Genomic DNA, 22,331 nt, shown 5'->3' on the forward strand with positions numbered 1-22,331 from the left:
TCTTCAGACGTGGGGCCCAGAGCCCTGCCATCCATCCCTGCCCAACCAGCCCCGCTCCCCTGTCCCCTGTCCCCAGAGCGCCTACCTACCCCGTGGCCCTCTTCTCTGCCCAACACAGCTGCTCTAGCCCTTCCCCACTACAAATGGGTCTCACTTCCTCCCTCCTGCTGCCTCATGTGGGAAACCCTTGCCTGGGCCCACTAACCCCCAGGCCTGACTCTACCATGACACATTGCTGGTGTATCACCTCACCCGAGCCTTCAAATTTCTGCACATCTTTTTTTGCATCTCCCTCATCAGCTCCCACTGCTGATCTCAGATCTTTCCATCCTCACACTGCCCAACTCACTTCCACACTCGTCAATCCCAGCAAAGCGCAATCCCAGCAAAGCGTCTGGCCTCTCACTTCAGAGAGAGAAGCAGAAGCCACTGCCAGGCTCTTCTTTCTGAATTGCTGACTCCTTCCCCTCCTCAAACTCCTCCAGGCTTCCAGTGTTGGGTGGGCAATTAGATCCACGGGGGCTACACTGGGGAGAAAGGGCTAGCCTGGAAACAGCCAGCCACCACTTCACAGCTGGTTCAAATGCCATCTCTGCCACAAAGCCGATCTTGACCTTCTCAAAACGTCCCTTGAATTCCTAAAATACTGCCTCCAATATACATCCTATGTTCCCGCCAAGCCGGACACACCTGTGTTAACATTGTATGTTAATATGTACATCTGTGCGGTCTTGCATTTTGCATCCAGGAGGCACCCAATAAATATAGACCAGCCCGATCCAGCAATTCTGGACACGTCCTGTACCTGCACAGTCCAACAGCGGAGCCCCCAGCCACAGGTGGCTACTGAACACCTGAAATGTGGCTGGTGTGAAGGAGGAACCGTTTGCCCCCAAAGATGGACAGAGTTTCAAGGCCAGTTCTAGTTTTTCCAAATCATAGTGAGTGGTCAGGTGTCTGGTAAAGAAACAAAATATCTGCATAGGACACCCTTGTGGGGCTTTTGAAAAGGCCACCTGACATTGAAACTATTCTATTTCGAGAAAAGCCTGGGTTTTTTAGTGATTTTTATTGTTTTTGTGATTTTTAGATTTTTTTCTTTTTGCTTGTTTAGTTGTTCTTTTTTATTGTTTTGGGGGCTTTGTTTTGAGAAAACCCTGGTTTTAAAAGGCCAGACTCGCTCTGCAAGCTTAATCATCTTTTGGAAGGCAACCTGTTGGTAAGTAAGGGAGATTCTGTGTGAGAAATTCTTATCCCTGTTCAGACCTGCAAGCCCTTGAAAACACCACCAGCGGGTGGGTACAGAGCACCCAGGATCCCATGCTACATGATAATGATATGAGGAATAGCTGATGAGTATTAAATGCTCCACAGCGCCAAGCAAGTTCTCAGCTTGTTGTATTAGTTTACTCACTTGATTTACCACAATCCTGTAAGTAGATGCTACTAAATATCTCCATTTTAGAGATGAAGAGACAGAGATACGTAAGCTTGGTAACTTGCCCAAGGTCACAGAGCTACTGAGTGGTTGAGTTCACATTTAAACAGAAGGGGCAGGGCACCTGGGTGTCTCAGTGGTTGAGCATCTGCCTTCGGCTCAGGGAGTGATCCCGGGGTCCTGGGATCAAGTCCTGCGGGGAGCCTGCTTCTCCCTCTGCCTATGTCTCTGCCTCTCTCTGTTTCTCTCATGAATAAATAAATAAAATCTTTAAATAAATAAATAGATAAATAAATAAAATAGGTCTTAGGCCTTTACTTGGTCTTTTGACCACAAAGTCAAATTGGGGTCCACATAAAGAGGCGTGGAAGGCCCAGCACCTCCCAGTCTGACGCAGTGTCCACACTGGGAGCCTGGGCTGACGGGGCTCCAAGCCAGGGCAGAGAGAGGCCGGTGGCCAGCAAGCACTGCTCCAGGGACACTGCATAGAAAGCAGCTTCCCTGGGGATGCCCGGGTGGCTCAGTGGTTGAGCAGGTGTCTTTGGCTCAGGTTGTGATCCTGGGATCCAGGATCGAGTCCCACATCGGGCTCCCTGCATGAAGCCTGCTTCTCCCTCTGCCTGTGTCTCAGCCTCTCTTTCTCTCTCTCTGTCTCTCATGAATAAATACATAAAATCGAAAGAAAAGAAGAAAAGAAAAGAAAGAAAAGAAAAGAAGCAAAAGCAGCTTCCCAACCTCCAATACCCCGCACCACCCCCCACTACTCCATACTTCCTGCCCCTGTCAGTACCTTCCTGGCTGGTGGAATCAGCAAGACATACTGCATATCCTGTCCAGCCAGAGCTTTATTTTTGTCATTTGTACCAGGACAACAGTATTTCCCCACTCCCAAATAAAACTATTTTTCTACTTTTCACCCCTCCACCTGCATCTCCACTTTAAGAAAGCAACAGGAGAGAACCAGGTTTGTTGTTTGTCACTGGGGGTATTTTACAGTTGTTTGATTTTAGTTTCTGCTTCTGCCATAAGGCAGGGTCACCTGGCCCAGAGCACAGGCCATCTGGGTCTTGGGGGGTAGGGGGGTGGAAGAAAATGTGCCCTGCCCAGCCTATTTTTTTTCCCTTTTCCTTTTTTTTTTTTTAATTTAAATCAATTAATTAACATATAGTATATCAGTAGTTTCAGAGGTAGAGGTCAGCCCTTCATCAGTTGCATACAACACCCAGGGCTCATTCCATCATGTGCCCTCCTTAATGCCTGTCACCCAGAGGCCCCAACTCCTACCTCCGTCCCCTCAGTTTATTTCCTAGACTTGAGTCTCTGATGGTTTGCCTCCCTCTCTGATTTTATCTTATTTTACTTTTCCTTCCCTTCCCCTATGTTGATCTTAAATTTCACATATGAGTGATTCTTGATGAGCCCCAAGAACTATTTCAGGAGCACACATGAGACCCATAGACAGCTGTCACTCTATCACCTCAATGTACACCTCACACGAACATTTGTGTAGGGCACTGAAAAACACTCAGATGGTAAGCATTTGGGGCGCTTGTCGATTTCCATCCCGCCAATGTGTATGAAGAGCAAGCACAGGCCATGAGGGCATTTTGCTTCTCCCTCATTTTTAGTAGCAGGACCTCTAACGAGTGCCGAACCTCATGCCTGCAAACACCACGCCAACCTGCATGCATCTGTACGTCCCTCGGCACCAACTCACCTTCCTCTTGCAACTAAGGGCCAGTTTCAAATCTACCCTTCCCCAAAAGCTTTCCCTGACCAATGCAGTGACTATGACAACAGTCATCCTGCTTATATGGATATAACAGCCCCAAGAAATAGGTGGATGTTAATTGATCTCACCTGACTCTTACTTAGCTAATTAAGTTGACCCGGAACTTCCTAATAAGCGATTGTGATCTCACAGGGCCTAGCACCATCCTTATTTGTCACTGAATAGCACAGTGGCCACGATGCAGGGCTGACAGGCTCCATGACTCAGGGACAGAATGGTCACCCAACCAGCAGGGTGGAGACCAGGGAAAGCCTTGGAAGCTCCTGTGTCCCAAGGAGCTAGACCCACATCCTTATCACCATGTCCTATATGAGACTAGGACTGGGGAGTTGTGACCCTAAGAATTCTAACCTGCTGTTGCCCTAAAAGCTCAGAAATCTCTTAGTAGCCTCCTCCACTTTCTCCACACAGGTCTAGGAGTATTTCCCCTCGGCAACCCCGGCCACTCCCGGGGCACTGCTTCAGGTACCAAATGCAGAGGGTAGCAGAACCCCAGCTCCTTATGCCTCACTGTTCTCATCTGCCAAATGGGGATAACTTCCTAAGAGTCTGTGGTAGGATTAATCAGATGTGTAAAGTGCCTCATCTACTATCTGGTCAACAGTGGATCTTGAATAATTAATAGTTTCCACAGTCACAAATTTTTGGTCAAGGATATTTGATGGAGCAGGATTTACAACAGCAAAAAATATAAATTGATCCAAACACCAGACAGGAGGGAGATGGTTAAGTAACAGGCGGTAGACTCAAATAATGAAAAACTGTGATTCTAGAAGAGTATCTCATTTGTATGGGAAATCGACCAGAATACACGTTAATATAGAGCTAATATATGTAAGTATATAGCCTATGTATTTTTGTATGTTCCATATATGTAATATATAAGTTAATACAGTTCGGAATATAATACAAGTGAATAAGTGTGTGGGGGGGGGAAGCCAGGTGTGGAGGTCATTTTTTTTTTTCAACTATCAGGGCAACAGGCCTCTAGGATGCGCTGGGCCCTGGGCAGCGCCCCCACAGCTGCTGAGTCAGGGTCCTGGCACAGGGTGCAGAGCTCACCCTGCACACGCACCCCAGCTGCCCCCCACGGAGGCTGGCACGGAACTGACAACGCACACCAACACACGGCTGTTTGGCCTGGAACCGGGCACCCAGGGGACAGGGGAGGACCCCAACCTCAGTGGCACCAGACCAGGTGAAGAGGTTTGCTCAACAGTGAGTAAAAAGCTGCCACACATTATAGCACAGGGTGTCTTGAGGGGTACAGCCCCGTGAGGAATCGTAGTCACATCCTAACAAGTGCCAGCCTGCGTTCGCACCAAGTCCAGAGGTTTCCAACAGCCCTGCTGGCAGCAGAGTGCTCTAACTTCAGGTCACAGAGTAAGTATAATATGGCAATAAAGAACATTCTTCTAGAAACGATGGAGTTTCCTTCTATCCTTCCTCCTCCCTCCCTCCCTTCATGGAGGATTTAATCCAAAAGCCCATTAGGTGGAACAGAACAGAGCCAATGTACTGTTTTGCACAGTGTTGCCCCAAAAGCCAGGTCCACCCTGAACCTGTGAATATAACCTTATTTGGAAATAGGGTCTTTTCAGATATAATCAAGTTAAAATGAGGTCATACTCGGTGGTCAGGATGGACCCTAAATCCAACACGAGTGGTATCCTTATAAGAGGACAGAAATCTGGACACACACACATATAAGAGAAGGCCATATGAAGACAGAGACCGGGATTCGGGGGAGACATCTAGAAGCCAAGGGACGCCAAGGACTACAGCCACTGCCAACAGGAGGAGAGCCACATGGAGCAGATTCCCCCTTAGAGCCCCCAGAAGAAACCAACCCTGCCAACACCCTGAGATTTCAGACTTCCAGCCTCCAGAACTGTGATCACCCAGTTTGTGGTACTCTGTGATGGCAGCCCTAACAATCTGCAAATAGCAGACATTTGGGGAGCAGAGCAGAAGCATGCTAGTGTGGGGTGCTGGCATAAAGAGGGTGTCCCCTTGGGTGGGAGAAAGCAGCGGTATGTAGCGTGGGGAGGACTGCAGCCCATGTGGCGCAGTGAGGATAGATGCTGGGGGAGGCAGGAGCCAAGAGTGGGGTGTCAGGGCACAAGTGGAGTGGCTAGGCTCCTGTCCAGGAGCAGCCATCCCATCTGGGGTGCAGGAGCCCCAAGAATGAGGTGGGGAGGGCAACCTCACCACCTTGGGGAGGCTGGAGATTGGAGACATAGAGGAACTGAGTCAATGAATTAATACATTAAGGATAATGAGAGCCAGGCTCCTCACTTTTGGAGAAGGAAGTTCAAACAAAGAAAGAAATCTAGAATAACCCTGGGCCTCGGTACAGAATAAGGACTGAGTTCATAGCTCATCATCTATCTCGATACAGAAATACATGCAGATGTAAAAATACATGTATGTGTACTGTGCACAGATTCCCCACCCACTATGAGGGTCTGGGGACAGCAACAGGCCACTGGTGATGGGTACACATCATGCCCGAATCTTCGTTTCCTTTTGTTTTTTTAAAAAGGTTTTTAAATATTATATTATATTTCATATATATTCAATTATATATAAAATTCATATATATAAAATTTCATATATATTTAATTATATATAAATTATATATAAAATATATAATTGAATATGTAAAATTATATTCAATAGAAACTCCATCGTTTCTATTTTTAAATACTTATTCATGAAAGACACAGAGAGAGAGGCAGACATAAGCAGAGGGAGAAGCAGGTTCCATGCAGGAGACGTGGGACTCGATCCCAGGACCCCGGGATCACGCCCTGAGCCAAAGGCAGACACTCAACCCCTGAGCCACCCAAACATCCCAAATCTTAGTTTCTAAACACCATTCTCCACTAAAAGGAATCAGGGCTTTGTGGGAAAATGGCTGGTGGCAGGTCTAGGGCAGGGAAAGCAAAAGATAAGCCTGAGCCATTTTAGGGGGGATCAGAAGTACAGAACTGGGGACCCAGCAAGAGGACCCAGCAGCTCACACGAAGGGGCTCCGTCTAGCCAAATCTGGGACAATCTGAACACCGGAATAAGGACAAAAGGGTCTTAAGGTCTGGGCTCAAGAAAGGCCCACGCGACTGAGGACTGAGGGCTTTGCTTCTCATTTCTCACTGACGATTCCTCAGCTTGCAGGATTCCGGGAGCCTGGACAGCCTTCAGCTCTGCTTGCTCTAACCTGGAGGAACGTCTCAGGAACCACTGTGGCCTTAAGTTGTGAGCGGAGCCCACATTTCCAAGAGAGTGACTGTCACACGGTGGGAATAGGAAGTGCGACCCCATGGGTCAGGAGCAATCCCAGCCCTCATTGGGGCCGGTGCCCGGCAGCCCTTCTGTGCTCTCTGCACCCCTGTCCCCCATCTGGTAGCCACCCTGCAGCCAGAACAGCCCCGGGAAAGGACAGATAGTCTCTTTCAGTCCCCTTGGGTGCCACAAGCACTGGCTCCAGCTTCATCTCCCTCTACTACCCTCACTCCCCAAACTCCAGCCAGCGGGTCTGCCCCAAGGCCTCCCCCCACCTTGTCCCCTTTCACTGCCTGACCTCACATTCCTCCCCTCCTAGCTCTAAGGCCACTTCCTCTGTGAGCCTCCTTAGTGTCTCTGGGCAGGGCCAGGCCAGGCCCTCACATCTGTCTGCCCCCCCTGAAGACCATCTCCATGCGGCCCAAGAGCATTTCTGCTGGCTCACCTCTGTGTCCCCAGGTCCTGGAGCATGGCAAGGGCTGAGGCTTAATAAATAAACCATGGGCTTTCTACGTATGCCAGGCATCAATGATGATGACAGAGGGAACACAGATGGGCTTGCGAACTAGTCAAAGAAGGCGGATACACAAGGAATTAGAGTAAGGGGAGCGATGATTTGCCATAATAAAAAAGGGATATATAAATGCTGTGGGGAATCCCATCTAAGGAAGCACAGGGGCAGACCATTTAAAAAATCATTTCCTATAAACAATGCTCTAAGTCATCTTAGGGTTTCAAGATATAATGTGGAACCTGTATAGAGGGCAGCTCACTAGAAACATACGGATGCCCATCAGCACCACGTTGCCCGTTACCAAGAGCGCAGAGATGGTCAGCACGGTGACCCAAATCATCCATTGTCCAAAATGGAACACTTCTAAGTGTGAATGGGGCCTTATTAATAGTCATCCCTTGCCTGTGCACAGAGGTGAAGAGGTGAAGAGGGACTGTCCCTGGAAAAAAAAAAAAACAGGATGTGGTGGTGTTCTGGTTATGGGAGATAGTTGCTCTTTTATTCAAAATCCTTAGACCAGGTATGTATGTTTGAAAATGCAGCCAGTGGGGGGATATTAGAGAGACAATATGGTGCACCTACCATACGAACAAGAATATCCCCAGCAATATCCAGAGCAGGACCCCTAATGCAACACAGCGATATTTCTGCAGTTAAAACGTGAACACTCACACTGATCGGGATTAGCAAAAGCTCCGAAGAGCTTCACACCAATTCAGGGCAGATCATACTGCCAAATGAGTCATGATAAAAAAAACTTCAGTTTTCAGAGCTTTTTGGATTGCAAATAAGAGATATGGGATCTGTAATTAATCTCAAGTTATTTCTACCCTTGGAATATATTAGTGTTCCCATATTATACAAGGAAATCATCTTCTTCCTTAAACTGTACTTTCATTATAAATTAATCTGGCACATACTACGCTTAAATTAGTGAATAATAATAGCACAGTTTTAGTCCCGAAATGGAAAAGTTTAATGCAAACTTCTTTTGCACATTAAAAAGTAGGGAAATACTTCTGCTGAATATTTTTATAAAATCTGAAATCATAAGTAGCCATTTAAAAAGGATTATTAAAAATTTTTTTAAATATATAAATAAAAAGGATTATTGCATTTATGGTAGATCTAGCCGGCAATATGGATAGATCTTCATTTTACCTATCTAATATATAAAATATTTATTTATAAAATAAGAAAAACCTTAAGATGCAAAATGTCTTTCAAATATCTTCCCTAGGCTTCCCTTATAATGACATCTGTAGTGACATTGTTCCTTCTTGTATAACATTTTAAATATTTCATTTCCAAAATTAAATGTATTACAGAAAATACTTTGATGCGTATCAAGTGAGAACAAGTTTATTGGTTTTATTATGGTTTGTGTGGTATGCATGAGAACTGCATGAGCCATGGAGATGAGTACAGGAACCCCCCTCCCATTTCCTAGAAGCCCTACTGCTCTGTGGCAAAACCATCGTGGGAACCAAAAAGACTGAATACTTACTTGTAGTGGCACAAATGCACATTTATTCAAAGAATTGTCTGGAAAGTTTACCTGTTCCATTGTTTTTAGTTACTTAATATAATTTTGAATGAAAGAGCACAGCTATCATTGCAACGTGAGAAGTGCAATGCACACTGCATGGTTCAGATCCTGTGGGACATGGGCAGAAATTCAGTTCAAAGGTCCTGGGGCACACAATTTCTCCTATGTGAAGTGTAAAGGAAGAAAACACACTAAGGCTAATGATGGTCAAGGTGAAGAGCCCCCAGAGACCTTCCAACCATAAAGGTCAAAGCAGTTTACATTTACTGACTTGAATTGTTTATAAATATACAAGTTAAAAAGTCAACACTTAAAAAAAATAAAAAGTCAAAACTTGCCTCCAAGAAAAAAAAAAAGCTATCCGATTCTTCACTAGATAATGATGGTGGTAGGGATGGATGGCAACGACTACTTATAAGAGCACCCATGATGCACCTGGTATTAAACTCTATGCTTTATATACATTATCTCATTAACCCTCACAGCAAGCCTAGGGGGTAGGCGCTGTCATCACCACTATTCTAGAAGAAGCGGTGGCTTAGTCCTTGCCAGAGCGGATTCCCCACCACTGAGCACCGTTATCATGAGAACCAAGTGTCCAAAAATAGGCTTTCAACCTGGAAAGGTCAGTACTCATCTCCATGTGCCCTCTGGGTCCTAAAACATAAATGCTAGAAAGCTGGTGTGTTTCCCAAGCTTCACTTGAACGGGCTGCCAGGTCTGACAGTCGCCTCCCTGAGTCAGAAACATTTCAGGAACAGGAGCCTTAGCGCCGGTCACCTAGGGCTGCAGGTCAGAAAGAAAACAGAGCCAGAATGGTAGCATTTCCCGACACTTTCTGTTTCATTTGGTGTCTGTTCTCAGGGAGGTACAATGAAGGATACAAACCACCCACAAACAAGGATGGAACAAGAAGATAAGTGAGCTGTCTGGGGCTTTTCTAAAAGAGGAAGTATTTTGACCCTGAATGACCCCTGGGCTACACTGCTGAAAACATTTTTGTTGGGGTGTGTGTGTGTGTGTGTGTGTGTGTGTGTGTGTGAGAGAGAGAGAGAGAGAGAGAGAGAGATCTATTGCACCGGATTCAGCAGCAAAGATAAACAGGGGTTTAAAATCTGAAGTCCCTAAACAAAACTTTATAGCCCCTTCCTCCCCCCCCCACCCCCTCCCCGCACCTGACACTGTCCATCAGGTGCTGCTGGCAACCAGGTGATGACAAAGAGGCAAGAAGAGGGGTCATATGGGTACAAGATTTAATGCTGCCCACTACCAACTTCCCCCCACCCTGGCTTTTTTCTTCTTCTTTTTTTTTAGCCTGCAGCCTGCAGAAGGGAGAACTGGGGAAAAGCCTGGTGCTTCTTTCCTAAAAATGACTGCTTCGGAATTGCACAGCTTCATTAGGAATGTACAGACCAAGGCTTTGGGTTCAGGAAAACCATTCTGCACCTATTCTATCCGATGCATCAAGAACGAGGGTCAAGGACATTATATCCAGACCGTAGGGACTCATCACAGGATGACTCTGTTCATTCTCTCCCACCGGCTGCCCGGAGCTAACAGAGTGGAAAAGGCAGCCGTGTGCGATATGGAATCTGGTTGATCTGCCTCGTTCCAAACTCTGGCTCTGTCTGCTTATGAGCTGTGTGACCTTGGGCGGGTTACTCACCCTATCTGTTCTCACAGGCCTTTGCAAGGCTTAGGTGAGGAAACACGTAAAACATCTAGAACAGCTCTTTCTATCTCACGTGGGTTATAGTATAAAAAGGAACAAACTCTCCAGAGAGCAGCGTGGCCACGGGGACCAGAAAGTTTCAACAGCATCCTTTGACCCAGTCGTGTCATGTCCAGGAACGCTTCCCAAGCAGCTTTAACAATTGTGTGTGAAACGATTTTTTTTCTTAAAAAAAAAAAAAAAAAGTAATAATAATCTACAATCATTGTGAAATCTGTTACAGATGCAAAGGTAATATTCTTTCTCACAAAAAAAAAAAAAAAAAAACAGATAAGAATGTTGTATGCAGCTGCACGGATAAATGACTCCCCAGATACATCTAAATTATGAAAATCTAAGAGCAGTTTTAAATCCATCACCTTTTCCGAGTATTTTCTAGAAGAATTCATAGTAGGCAATAAAGACCTAAAAGCGCAGAAATCACGCTGTGACTGCTGGGTGTGCTTGGGCCCAGACCCCAGTACCTAGATGGCATGGAGTCTGCAATTCAGCAAAGCAAGAATCATGGACAGATTTCAAAGCATATGGACTCAGGCTCATACTGCATGTTCAAACCTTCTTTCCATATGGAAAACAGGAAAACAAGCGACCCTAATTTTCCCTTAATCAGCATGTCCTCTGAGCACTGCCTTTGCAGCACAGAAGTAAAGCACGCTGAAAGGCACGGCTTCTTTGGGGAGTTAATGAAGAGTTCACTTAAGACTGTCCCTCCTTCCCTGAATAGGCTGGTGTCCCTGGAGCCACCCATCTAACTCAGCAGAACGAAGGCTGGGAAAAGACACTTTGGTCCTTAACTTGGCCCAGGAAAGTAGGGGAGACGGTGCACGTCAGAAACGTGTGGACAACAGTGCGGGTCAGTGTGCCACACAGGCACCTGTCAACCCCTTCCAGGGCCACACTGGTGTCCTTCTCTCTCCCTGTTGCAGCAGAACGTGCTGGAGAGCTCAGGTTGGGGGGTCAAGCACACCTGGATTCAAACCTCGGCACTCACAACCTGTAACTTCTCCACATCCTCTACTACAGCACTTGGCTGAGCTCCCCTGAGGAAGAGCTGCGTAAGGAGGAAGACCATGGGATGACTGCTTCCGTCTCCTCTAAGACTTCCCCAAAGAAGATCTAAAATGTGGAGCCAGGCCTCCATCTAATACCAGAATGGACAAAGGCAGATTCTCTCACAAGGAGCAGGAGGGTAGCCAGGGTCCATCTTCTAGAACACTAGTGTGGTCTCCGCCCTGCAGGGTGGCGGCCAGGTTAATATTCCAAACCATCAGATCACCTGGCGCAGAGTCCTCCAGCAGCTCTGCAAGGCCCCCTGAACAAAATCTGAGCCACAACTCAGCCTGTCCCACTCTCTGGACTTCATATCCCACCGACTGTTCCCAAAGCTTGAACAGTACTTGAAAACAGGCATATCTCTGTATATACAAAGTTCCTGTGAGCAGGAATCTCCTCCTATTCATCTTTAAACCTCCCCAGGCATCAAGCACAGTGCCCTGCAAATAACAGTATGTGGTAATTATTTATTGGTAAGTGTTGGAGAAGGTCATGGAAAAGAAAGAACCGCCAGCTGAACTGGGAGCTGGACCCCAGCAATGTGAGGCTCCTTGCCTCGTCCCCCTGCCCTTGGAATAGGAGTTCTCCTTGCCTTTCCTGCTCCCAGAAGCCCTTCCAAGGACACAGCCGTGAGATAGTGATGGGATGTTGAGAACACCTGCATGGTCTATGTGACTGAACCGAGGTAAGGCCTCTCTATATAAACTTCTAAGGTTTGATGGGCAGGTGCAGAGATCCAATCGTCTTGCTGCCTCCAAGACAACCCTCCTATGCAAGTTCCCTTTGCTTATTAAAACTGCCACACGCCAACCTGGAGCAGCCTGCCTGGAGTGTATAGGGGCCAATTTCAGATTATACCAGGGAAGCTCCCAAGAGGGCTGCAAGCAAGTGATAAGAAAGTGGATGGATCCCTCCTGCAGAACCCGTAGTGGGGGCAGGGGACAGGGAGGGAAAAGCAGATGACATGAACTATATACATTGTGATGGAAAAAACGTACTATGAATCAGTGATAAACAAGCCAGAGGAGTGGGGGGAATGATTACAAAAAGCATGCAACCCAAAAAAGAACAATTTTACTCTTTTCATGACATGATGAATCCCAGAGGAATTGAGCTTAGGATGTTAATGAATTTCTGACAGTTGATTCAACTTTTAATTCAAAAAGCCTTACTGAAAAAAATTAAAATTAAAAAAATAAAAAAACAAAAACAAAAAGCCTTACTGAGCCAGGTACTGTAAAGAGCCCTCTGTGTCAAGCACAATGACAAGACTTTGGGGCAGGGGACGGGATACAAAGGAGAGGAGGCCAAGATCTCTACCCTCAGAGCTGACGCTGCAGTGATGGGCCGAGGCACATGAGCAACCAACTCCAAAATGAGGTATCTTGTCCTGAAGGTAACATAGAGAAACCAACTGAGGATGGGAGAACCTGAGATGATGCACTTCAGGATCTGCCCCAGCCCGTGATAACCAAATGGAGCATTCAGCACCACTGGTTTGCGGGTCATTCTCCACATCAGACTCACCTGCCCCCAACACCCCTGCATCAGCCTCACAATAATGTGACCTGAGTCGTATACAGGTGAACACTGCTGCCAAGGTATTTGGGGCGGGGGGGGGGGGGGGGGGGGAGAGGTTACTGTATTGTGTAAATGCCCAGAAGAGCTAACTCTGGAAGACTGCAAAGAATTGGGGGTGGGGTGGGGTGGAGGGGTGAGGGATCCCCAGGTGAAAAGCAAGGAAAAACATTCCAGACAAAAGAAAGAATGGCAAAGGGCAAGAGAGAGGAGGTATGCAAGGTATGTCTGAACCATCAGTAAGAAGGAGAAGCTGTGCCCCAGGGAAAGGGTAGAAGAGGCGGAGAAACAGCTGGAAGGCTCGTCCAAGGCTGGCTAATAAACAGAGAGCCATTGGTCCTTGCACCTTAACAGGTCCCTGTTGACTGACCAGGCGAAACACCCCGATACACCCCAAGGCACATGCAAACGTGGCTGATGTGCTTTCCACCTGCCATCTGGTCCTGTTCCTTACCGGGCAACACAGCACATGGGTCCTATTAGCTCTAAGGTACCACAGATGGGCCCATGTCTGGACAGGAAATCACAAACGGAGAACTAGGTCAATCATTACAATCTAGCGCAACCAAGACTTATCGAGTATTGGGTACGGGAAAGTCATTTTGCTGAGCCCTGAGAAACACATGACAGTACTCCAAAATGTATCAGCGGAGTCGAGAAGGCAGCCGTTAATAATAGATGTAGAATGTGATATATTGTCATCGAACCCAGAAAAACCTAGGGCCTTTGGATAAGGTCTTCAAACTTTATCCCTACAATGAAGTGGAGAGCCCAGCAAATGCCCATGATCTGCTATCAAGGGAGCCAGTCAACCAGGCCGACACGGCCTCCACCCCTGATGAGGGTGCCGGTTTGACTTCAGTCATGCTGAGGGAATGCACATGGGAAGGAGGCTCAACGTGGTGCAGCCCACCTCACCAGGTTCCTCTGCGCTTCCCGAGTCCCTGTAGTTTAGGCTTGACCCTAAGGATCCATGAACCAGCCCTTCCATGTCCTTCCATAGGCATACTCAGGGAATGTGAGCAAGCTGACCTCATGCCTGGGCAGGGAGGAGCCTCCTAACCCAACAGCCAGTGTCACTCCCGAGGGGACAGCGAGATCCCCATCACTCTTTAAGCCAACAGGACACCCTGGCCTGAAAACTTCTGCTGTGCTAACACATGGTTTCGGGGCACCCTGCCAACCATTCTCGTGGTTCTCTAAGTTACGCTTGCATCCGTATTAAGGACAACCATCCACTGTAAACCTGTTCATCACTCTCTTTATAAACCAGATCAAAACAAACAAGAGAAAGCGCAAATAAATATTTTGGAACACCTGGGTGGCTCAGCGGTTGAGCGTCTGCCTTCGGCCCAGGGCATGATCCCGGAGACCCAGGATCGAATCCCACATTAGGTTCCCTGCATGGAGCCTGCTTCTCCCTCTGCCTGTGTCTCTGCCTCTCTCTCTCTCTCTCTCTCTTTGGGTCTCTCATGAATAAATACAATCTTTAAAAAATGTATTTTCATACCTGTGCATTACTTGCTCTTAGGAACACATGAAAGCACCTCAAAGGCAGGCCTGGTTATCATCAAAAGCACAATCCGGTCCTTTCTGCAACGCTCATCACATGTCAGAACGACGAATGCACATGCTCTTACATCTCCTCACAGCTCTTCCGGACCCGGCCGGCCAGCAGTTATTATCTAGCACTTTCTAAAATGTAAGGAGAAAACATTCCAAAGCCTCAATCAGCTCCCCCCTCAACCACCACCCCACGCCCCCGCCCAGAAAACTTGCTCTATGCTCAAAACCAAGTCCTTCCTTATTGGGAAACACAGGGCCACATGCCTTGAGGTAGCTGTGCTCACCCGGGCTGACCCTGTCCCTCCCATGATCCATCTGCTCCTGCCACACCAGACAACTCTCCACGCACCAAGAGCGCAAGGGGTCTTCGGCTCGGTCTGCCTTTGCTCTTGCTGTACTTTCCCACCACAGACGCCCCGCCCCACTCCTCCATTTGCCACCAGCTGACACCGCCATCCTCCCACTGGCAGGTGGGAAATCTGTGGTGAAGCACACCCCATTTCTCTGGGCAAAGACACAGGTCCTTTTGCTTGCTGTGCTTTTATTAAGTACACATTTCACTCTTTTTGTTATGACAGATGGTTATCTACTGCCTGTCTCTCTAAGTAAATGATAAGCTCTTTGAGAACATCAAATTGTCAACGTTACATCTCCACAGCACCAGGCTTCACACACACGGGTTCAAAAATGTCTTTTGAAGGCATTAATTCTCCTGAGAGTTTCTTCCCTTTTTTTTTTTTAAGATTTTTATGTATTTTTCCTGAGAGACACAGAGAGAGGGGCAGAGACATAGGCAGAGGGAAAAGCAGGCTCCCCCAGGGGGAGCCCGAAGTGGGACTTGATCCCAGGACCCCGGGATCATGACCTGAGCTGAAGGCAGATGCTCAACCAGGGAGCCATCCAGGTGCCCCTCTCCTGAGAGTTTCATTTAAACTATGTGCTTGCAGAAAGGAGTCTTCAACTTAATTTCATCATGATCCTATTTGTTTCATAATACCTAAGGTGAATTTTGAGGGCTTTAAAAAAAAAGCCTGGGCCCCAAACCTGAAGGGAACATTAATTAACCTTATGTCAGAGACATTATGGATCTCCTTCCCAGTTTTTCACAAAGCATCCCCAGTTAGAATCCATATGTCATCTTGCCAGGCTGTATGATTTAATAAAGACCCACTCTGCAAAAGGATCGAATGAAGTGAAAAATTTGAGCACAACATCAAAGCAAACCAACGATAAATTTGCTACTGTGCATTTGTGATATTTCACTGAATTTCCTCATCTCCTGTTGCTCTCATGAGAACAAATAAATGCCTCCTCATTTGGTCGATAATTCAGAATAAACACACAAATGCTTTCATTTTACTTTACAGATCTGTTATTACAGCAATAAATTTGTTTTCATCCACACAAGAAGTAGTATTAAACCATGACTGGATATAAGACCTTTAAATTCTCATGCCCCAAGTGTTATTTTAAGGTTGCTTTTACTCAACTTTTATCCTAACACAATGGGGATGAACCTGAGGGTCTTTTTCATGAGCACCACAGGAGCAGCCACTGCAATTAATTCATTACCATATTCAAGGACTGCTATGCATTTTTTCTTCCTGGAAATTTTAAAATGCTAAATGCAACACAAAAAAACTTAATTCTTTACTACAGAGTTCAACAAGGCATACTGAGTACTTCATCTGGTCACAAGATCCTGGACAGGTCATTTGATTTCTCCAGCTAAAAAACTGAAGAAGCAGTATAATCTCTAAGGAAACTCCCAATTCTAGTATTCTATGAGAAGATTAAATACTTTTATCTGAATTCCTGTTTACCAATGCACCTTGATTTACTTCATGCAAGGGTCATTTAATTCCTCAACCCTCAACGTGTGCTTTATCAGCTTTACAACATCACAAAAGTTTTTAAATGATTTTGTGCCACATGCTACACATACTATAATGGGGGAAGGGGATCCTTGCTAGCTTTTCAGGCCATCTAGCATGTCATCTTGGAATCCACAAAAAAGAATGACATAACCCTACAACTCAGCAACAAAAAAACCCAAACAACCAAATTAAAAAAAAAAAAAAAAAAAAAAACAGGAAAAGATTTGAATAGACATTTCTCCCACCCAAGGCAATATACAAATGGCCAAGAAGCACAGGAAAAGATGCTCACCATCACCAGGTATTAGAGAAATGCAAATCAAAAGCACAATGAGAGGGGCGCCTGGCTGGCGCCATGGGTTAAGGGTCTGCCTTTGGCTCAGGTCATGATCCCAGGGGCCTGGGGCTGAGCAGGGAGCCTGCTTCTCCCTCTTTCTCTGCCCCTCTCCACTATTCCTTCTCTCCCTAGCTCTCTGTCTCTCAAATAAATAAATAAATAAACAAACAAATAAATAAATAAATAAATAAAATCGTTTAAAAAAGAAAAGCACAATGAGATACTACTTCATAGCCTTTAGGAGGCCTAGTATCAAAAAACAAAACAAAAAACCCCTGAAAAACAGAAAACAACAAATGGTGGCCAGGATGTGGAGAAACTGGAACCCTCACGCGTTACTAGAAGGATGCAAAATGGTACAGCCACTGTGGAAAAGTTTAGTAGTTTTAAAACGTGGAATTACTGTGTGACCCACTGGATTGAAAGAATGGGAGGCAGGAACTCAAACTGAGGCTTTTTACACCAACGATCACAGCAGCATTAGTCACAATAGCTGGACGGTAATAATAAACCAAGTGACCTATCAACAGATGAATGGACAAACAACATGTGGGAATATTATTCAGTCTTAAAAACACAAGAAGTTCTGGCAACCTGCTACAACACCGATCAACATGGAAAGCATTCTGGGAGGTGAAAAAAAAAACAGATACAAAGATACAAATACTGTATGATTCCATTTATATGAAGTGAGAGTAATTAAATTCATAGGAAGTAGAATGTTGCCAGGGCTTGGGCCAGTGGGGTTACAGCTGATTAGGTACAGGGTTTCGTTTAAGATGAGAAGTTCTGGGGTGGATGGTGGTGATGGTTGCACAGCATGGTAAACATGCTTAACGCCACCAGATTATACACCTAAAGATGTTTATCTCGGTAAATTTTATGTTATGTAACTTTTACCAGAATAAAAAAAGAAATGAGACAGGCATTTATGAATTCACTGCTTGCTCCACTGTTTCCTTAGTCCCATCATGGGTGATGGTTATTCTTTGATTCCAGGCAACTCGAAGTATTTGCCAGCCAAATGCGTGTGTGCATGCGTGTGTACGAACGCATGTGTGCATGTGTATGTGCACACCCGTGCATGCACGCACACGTACACATGCACACACACAAAGAATAAGAGAAAAAGAGGGGAAAACGAGGATGTTCAAAATGAAATAAGGGCCAATTTCCTGTTCATGGTGATGATACCTCAAACCAAGTGAGGAGAAGGCCTCTCCCGGACATGCAAAGGGCTGGATTCTCCCAGCCTCAACCTGGGGGGAGGGATCAGAGCAGTAAAATTTATTAGCCGCACAGCTAGATACAGTGTCTACCTTGAGTGAAGGGGAAGGAGAGAGAGGAGATAGCCATCAGGACTTACCCACAGGGTTTTTCCTGAATGATAAAAGCTACAACAGTTGAATTCTACACGCCAGACTCAGTGTGGGAGAACTGTACAAAAACAACAGTGAGGACAAAGCAATATGCTGTTTTATGCCTATTATATAATTTATTAAGAATCTGTCTTTTAGGGGACCCCAGGGTGGCTCAGGGGTTGAGCATCTGCCTTCGGCTCAGGGCGTGATCCCGGGGTCCTGGGATCGAGTCCCGCATCAGGTTCCCTGTAGGGAGCCTGCTTCTCCCTCTGCCTCTCTGTGTCTCAGGAATGAATGAATGAATGAATGAATGAATAAATAAATAAGTCTTTAAGAAAAAGAAAAGAATCTTTCTTTTAATAATGAAAATGTATACACCCAGACCAAAAACGTGTCATATTAGCACTGTAGCTTTGCCTACGCTCTGAGACAACGCCACGAGGCCCATGAAGACCTGCAGAGGGGATTCACACATATCTAACAGCACTTCCAGAAGTGGGATCTTAGTTGCTCAACTGCTTGATTCTGTTTCATCTAGCTGTTAAAAGTAGTGACATCCTGACAGTCCTATCCTCGTAGCTAGGCGCGGAGACCCTCTACCTAACTCAAATCCAAGCTTATCACTTTTTCACCTTTTTGTACCTCTCTCTACATAGAGCTAGCACCGAGTAAATACCTGTAAAAATCCGTAACTGAACGAATCAATGATCAAAATAGTCGACTGTTCCAGCTGAATGACTCATCTCAACCCAAACTGCAGCCTGACTTTAAAGAAATTTTTTCAAAAATTTTTTCAGTCTTAATGTATGAAAAGCACCTGTCAGAGAGGCAGATCCCCCCCTGCAGTATTTTGAATTCACCCTGACTTCTCGAATCACCCAACATGACCACACCCAACAGTGGAAACCTGCAGTTTTCTATCCACACTCCCTACGGGGGCCTCCTTTGCAGGCTCCCCCATTTCTACTTTCATTTTATAAAGGAGAGAAGGAAGGGGTACAGGGCCATCTGTGTGGGTCCCTGGGAGTACCCAGAACACCCCACAAGTCCACAGTGTCCTCTTGGGATGAGAACCACATGTCTGACTTCTCTGCTCCATTCTATTCTACCCTGGGGAACTTAACTTTCAAGGTCAGCTAAACGGTACACATGAGTTAAGTTTTCCCATATGAACAAAATCCCCACCATTCCCCAAAAAGAGTCAATAAAGATTTACCTTCAGGATTACTATTTTAAAGTGAGATTATACTTTCCTGTTCTTCTGTCAGTTGCAAATCCCCAAACCTACTAGAATTCACTTAAAACTAATCTACAGTGTTTTCATTGGTAGAAAGCAATCAGGAAAGCTCTGACCCACTGAGCAGCTGGGAATTTCTTTGCTGAAGGTTTGGTTTAGTCTTTATTTTTCTAGCTGCTGGCCCTGCTAACATGATTCAGTGAAGGTCGTATTTAATCTCGCGGAGAAAAGCTACCTAAGCAGTTCTTAGGTAGGCTTCAGTAAAAATAAATTGCCTTGGCTCTGTGGAGAAGTCTGTTGCTTCACCCCAACAATTATAGTCAAAGGGGACAAATCAAGTCAACTGTAAAATACTGTACTTGATTTTAAAAGAATTCCACTGCATACCCGTTATAGCTAAGTGCGTGTTAATAATAAAGTGATTGTCACAACTAACCCACCAAGAAAGTCGCAGATCCCAAGCACCTATCTTCAGTTTACCGGTGAGTATAGCTTATTTATATGTTCAGCAAAGTATTAGTATGCTCATTGGAACTTAAATGTTAAAGAAAGGGGCTAGTAAGATTGTTTTACAGTCCTACGTACAAAGGAGAAGAAGAAAAAAGTGGGTTTTCGCCTCCTGGATGTTGAACCCCTAATTCAAAGTGACAAATCCTAATGCAAAGCGACAAATCTCAATGTTAATGTGCTCAGTACCTATACCATTAGCTTTCTAACACAAAGCAGACCTGTGCCATCCATGGGAACTGGAATTCAGCCTTCTGAGCTAACCTTTGCTTCGGGGCTAAAAATCAAATCAACAAATGTTTATCTAGTTCTTACTGCGTTTCAAGTACTGGTGGGGAATGCAAAGAAATACAACAGGATCCTCGCTCACAAATAACTTGCCACATAGGTGTTACAAATGGAAAAACCCAAGGAATCAACAATTTTCTGAACAGGTCAAGGGGCTAGAGAAGATTCAAGATGTTTGAGGCTGATTATCAAAGGAATGGCACACACAAGGGGTTGCTTTTAAAGAAATTCAAAGCATTTTGTTATCTCAGGCTGAAGAGATCAGTGGGGTTTGTTTGGGGAGGCAGGGAGGTGCATGCAGTTATCACCGAATGATTGCATCACCAAAAGGACTGCTCAAATCTACTTTCCCTCAGTCCTGTTAGCTTTAGTCATTGGATTATAACTTTTCCCCATACTTCTCTTCACGCCTTGCTTCATGTCCTCATTCTGCACCACACCTCGCATGTGAGCCACATGTGGCCACTACACTCTGGAAATAGGGCCAGGCAGATTCAGATGTCCTATAGGTATAAGACATCCTATAGGTATAAGAGACACATTAGATCTTGCAGATTCGGTATGAAAAAAGAATGTAAATGACCTCATTAATACTTTTATATGAATCACATGTCAAAGATAGTATTTTGGACATACTGAGCTAAATAAAATATTAAAATTAATTTCCTTGCTTTCTTTTTACATTCCTAACGTGGCTACTAGAAAATTAAAAATTATGCCTGTGGCTTATGTTCTATTTGTATTGGGCAATATTGTCCTAATCAATACTTTTTTTTTTATAAATTTTTTTTTAATTTTTATTTATTTGTGATAGTCACACAGAGAGAGAGAGAATGAGGCAGAGACACAGGCAGAGGGAGAAGCAGGCTCCATGCACCAGGAGCCCGACGTGGGATTCGATCCCGGGTCTCCAGGATCGCACCCTGGGCCAAAGGCAGGCGCCAAACCGCTGCGCCACCCAGGGATCCCCTTTTTTTTTTTTTTAAACCATGCTTTGGTGCTCCTCTTCTGAACTGGTAATGGTTATAATCAATACCAGCTCGTAACAACCCAAAAGTGTCTCCAGTATCTATAAAGGGATGAAAACTATTCTACTTTTTTTTTTTTTTCAGTTACAAGTCAGGTATCTGGAGGTTTCTGTAGTTGTGAAAAATCTTAGGCCACATTCTTGATGGAGTCACACTAAGTCAGTCGCCAATAAAGGCTGTTGTGTAAGGAAATAAAAATTCTGTAGATTTCTCAGAGCTCCCGTGAGACACCTGACCCACCCGAGACCCAGAAATGTATGCAATATAGAGAATGTCTATGACATAAAGAGAGGGAACGTCAGCATTCACTTCCCCTAGAAACATTTTGTTCTTCAGCATACCAGGAGAATTGGATCGGTGGCCTTTTGTCTAAATTAACTGCTCTGATCCAAGAGGGTAATTTTACTCCTCTCCCCTCAAGAGGGCCAACTGGTTACAGCCAGGACCAGGGCCCTGGGTTGGTTCCCAGGGTGCCAGGAAGACCTGTCTCTAATATGGACAGTTCAAAAGGAATGAGGCCCAGGTCTCAGGAACACCCCTAGAAAAAGCCTCACATTCCCAAGGGCTGGATGAGAACCCTGGATCCTTTCCATCCACTGTCACAGGAGCAAAGGTGGGGTTTTATTTTTTTCCTTCTCTGTTTCTCCCTTGGGTTACTCTGACGTCACCGACAGATTGTATTCCCCACACCCACGTTCCACCTGTTTTCACAGCGTCTCCTAAGGGTCTGGGAATGGGTGACCATCGCCACATTACTCAGGCTGTTGGCCTCGCCGTGATGATGGATGATAAATTCTTCTTTCCTACCACAGTATCTTGTTTCTGCGGTAATCCCGTACATAAAGATGTACCGATCAAGTGGGGTAACATCTGTGACCCTGCCACACAATGTTTGACAAGACAGCATATCCCACCATCACCAAGGAAGTGGCAAGAGCTGAACTGGGACAAGAGCATCTGTTAGCACCAGCTGTGGGGGGAAGCCCAGATTCTAGAGCCTGGCTCCATACATCAAGGCAGAAAGAACTCAAGAATGGCCACATCCACGCATGCCTGGGTGGCTCAATCATTAAGCATCTGACTCTTGATTTCAGCTCAGGTCTTGATCTCAGGGTTGCGAGTTCAAGCCCTGCATTGAGCTCCATGCTTGGGTGTAGAGCCCACTAAAAAAAAAAAAAGAAGAAGAAGA

General features: G+C 45.6%; 1 protein-coding gene across 7 annotated transcripts in view; it reads right to left on the reverse strand.

Moving 5' to 3' along the window:
* Window positions 1-22,331, reverse strand: part of IRF2 (interferon regulatory factor 2) — a 79,299-nt gene that overhangs the window by 49,427 nt on the left and 7,541 nt on the right. The window contains exon 2 of one of the 7 annotated variants that reach the window (XM_077848683.1): window positions 14,452-14,636. The exons of the other annotated variants lie outside the window; for them this stretch is intronic. The gene's annotated coding sequence lies outside the window, so the exon portion shown is untranslated. The remainder of the gene's footprint in view (window positions 1-14,451; window positions 14,637-22,331) is intronic. 7 annotated transcript variants of the gene reach the window in all.

This window comes from Canis aureus, chromosome 15 (assembly GCF_053574225.1).
Source record: "Canis aureus isolate CA01 chromosome 15, VMU_Caureus_v.1.0, whole genome shotgun sequence".
Classification (NCBI taxonomy): domain Eukaryota; kingdom Metazoa; phylum Chordata; class Mammalia; order Carnivora; family Canidae; genus Canis; species Canis aureus.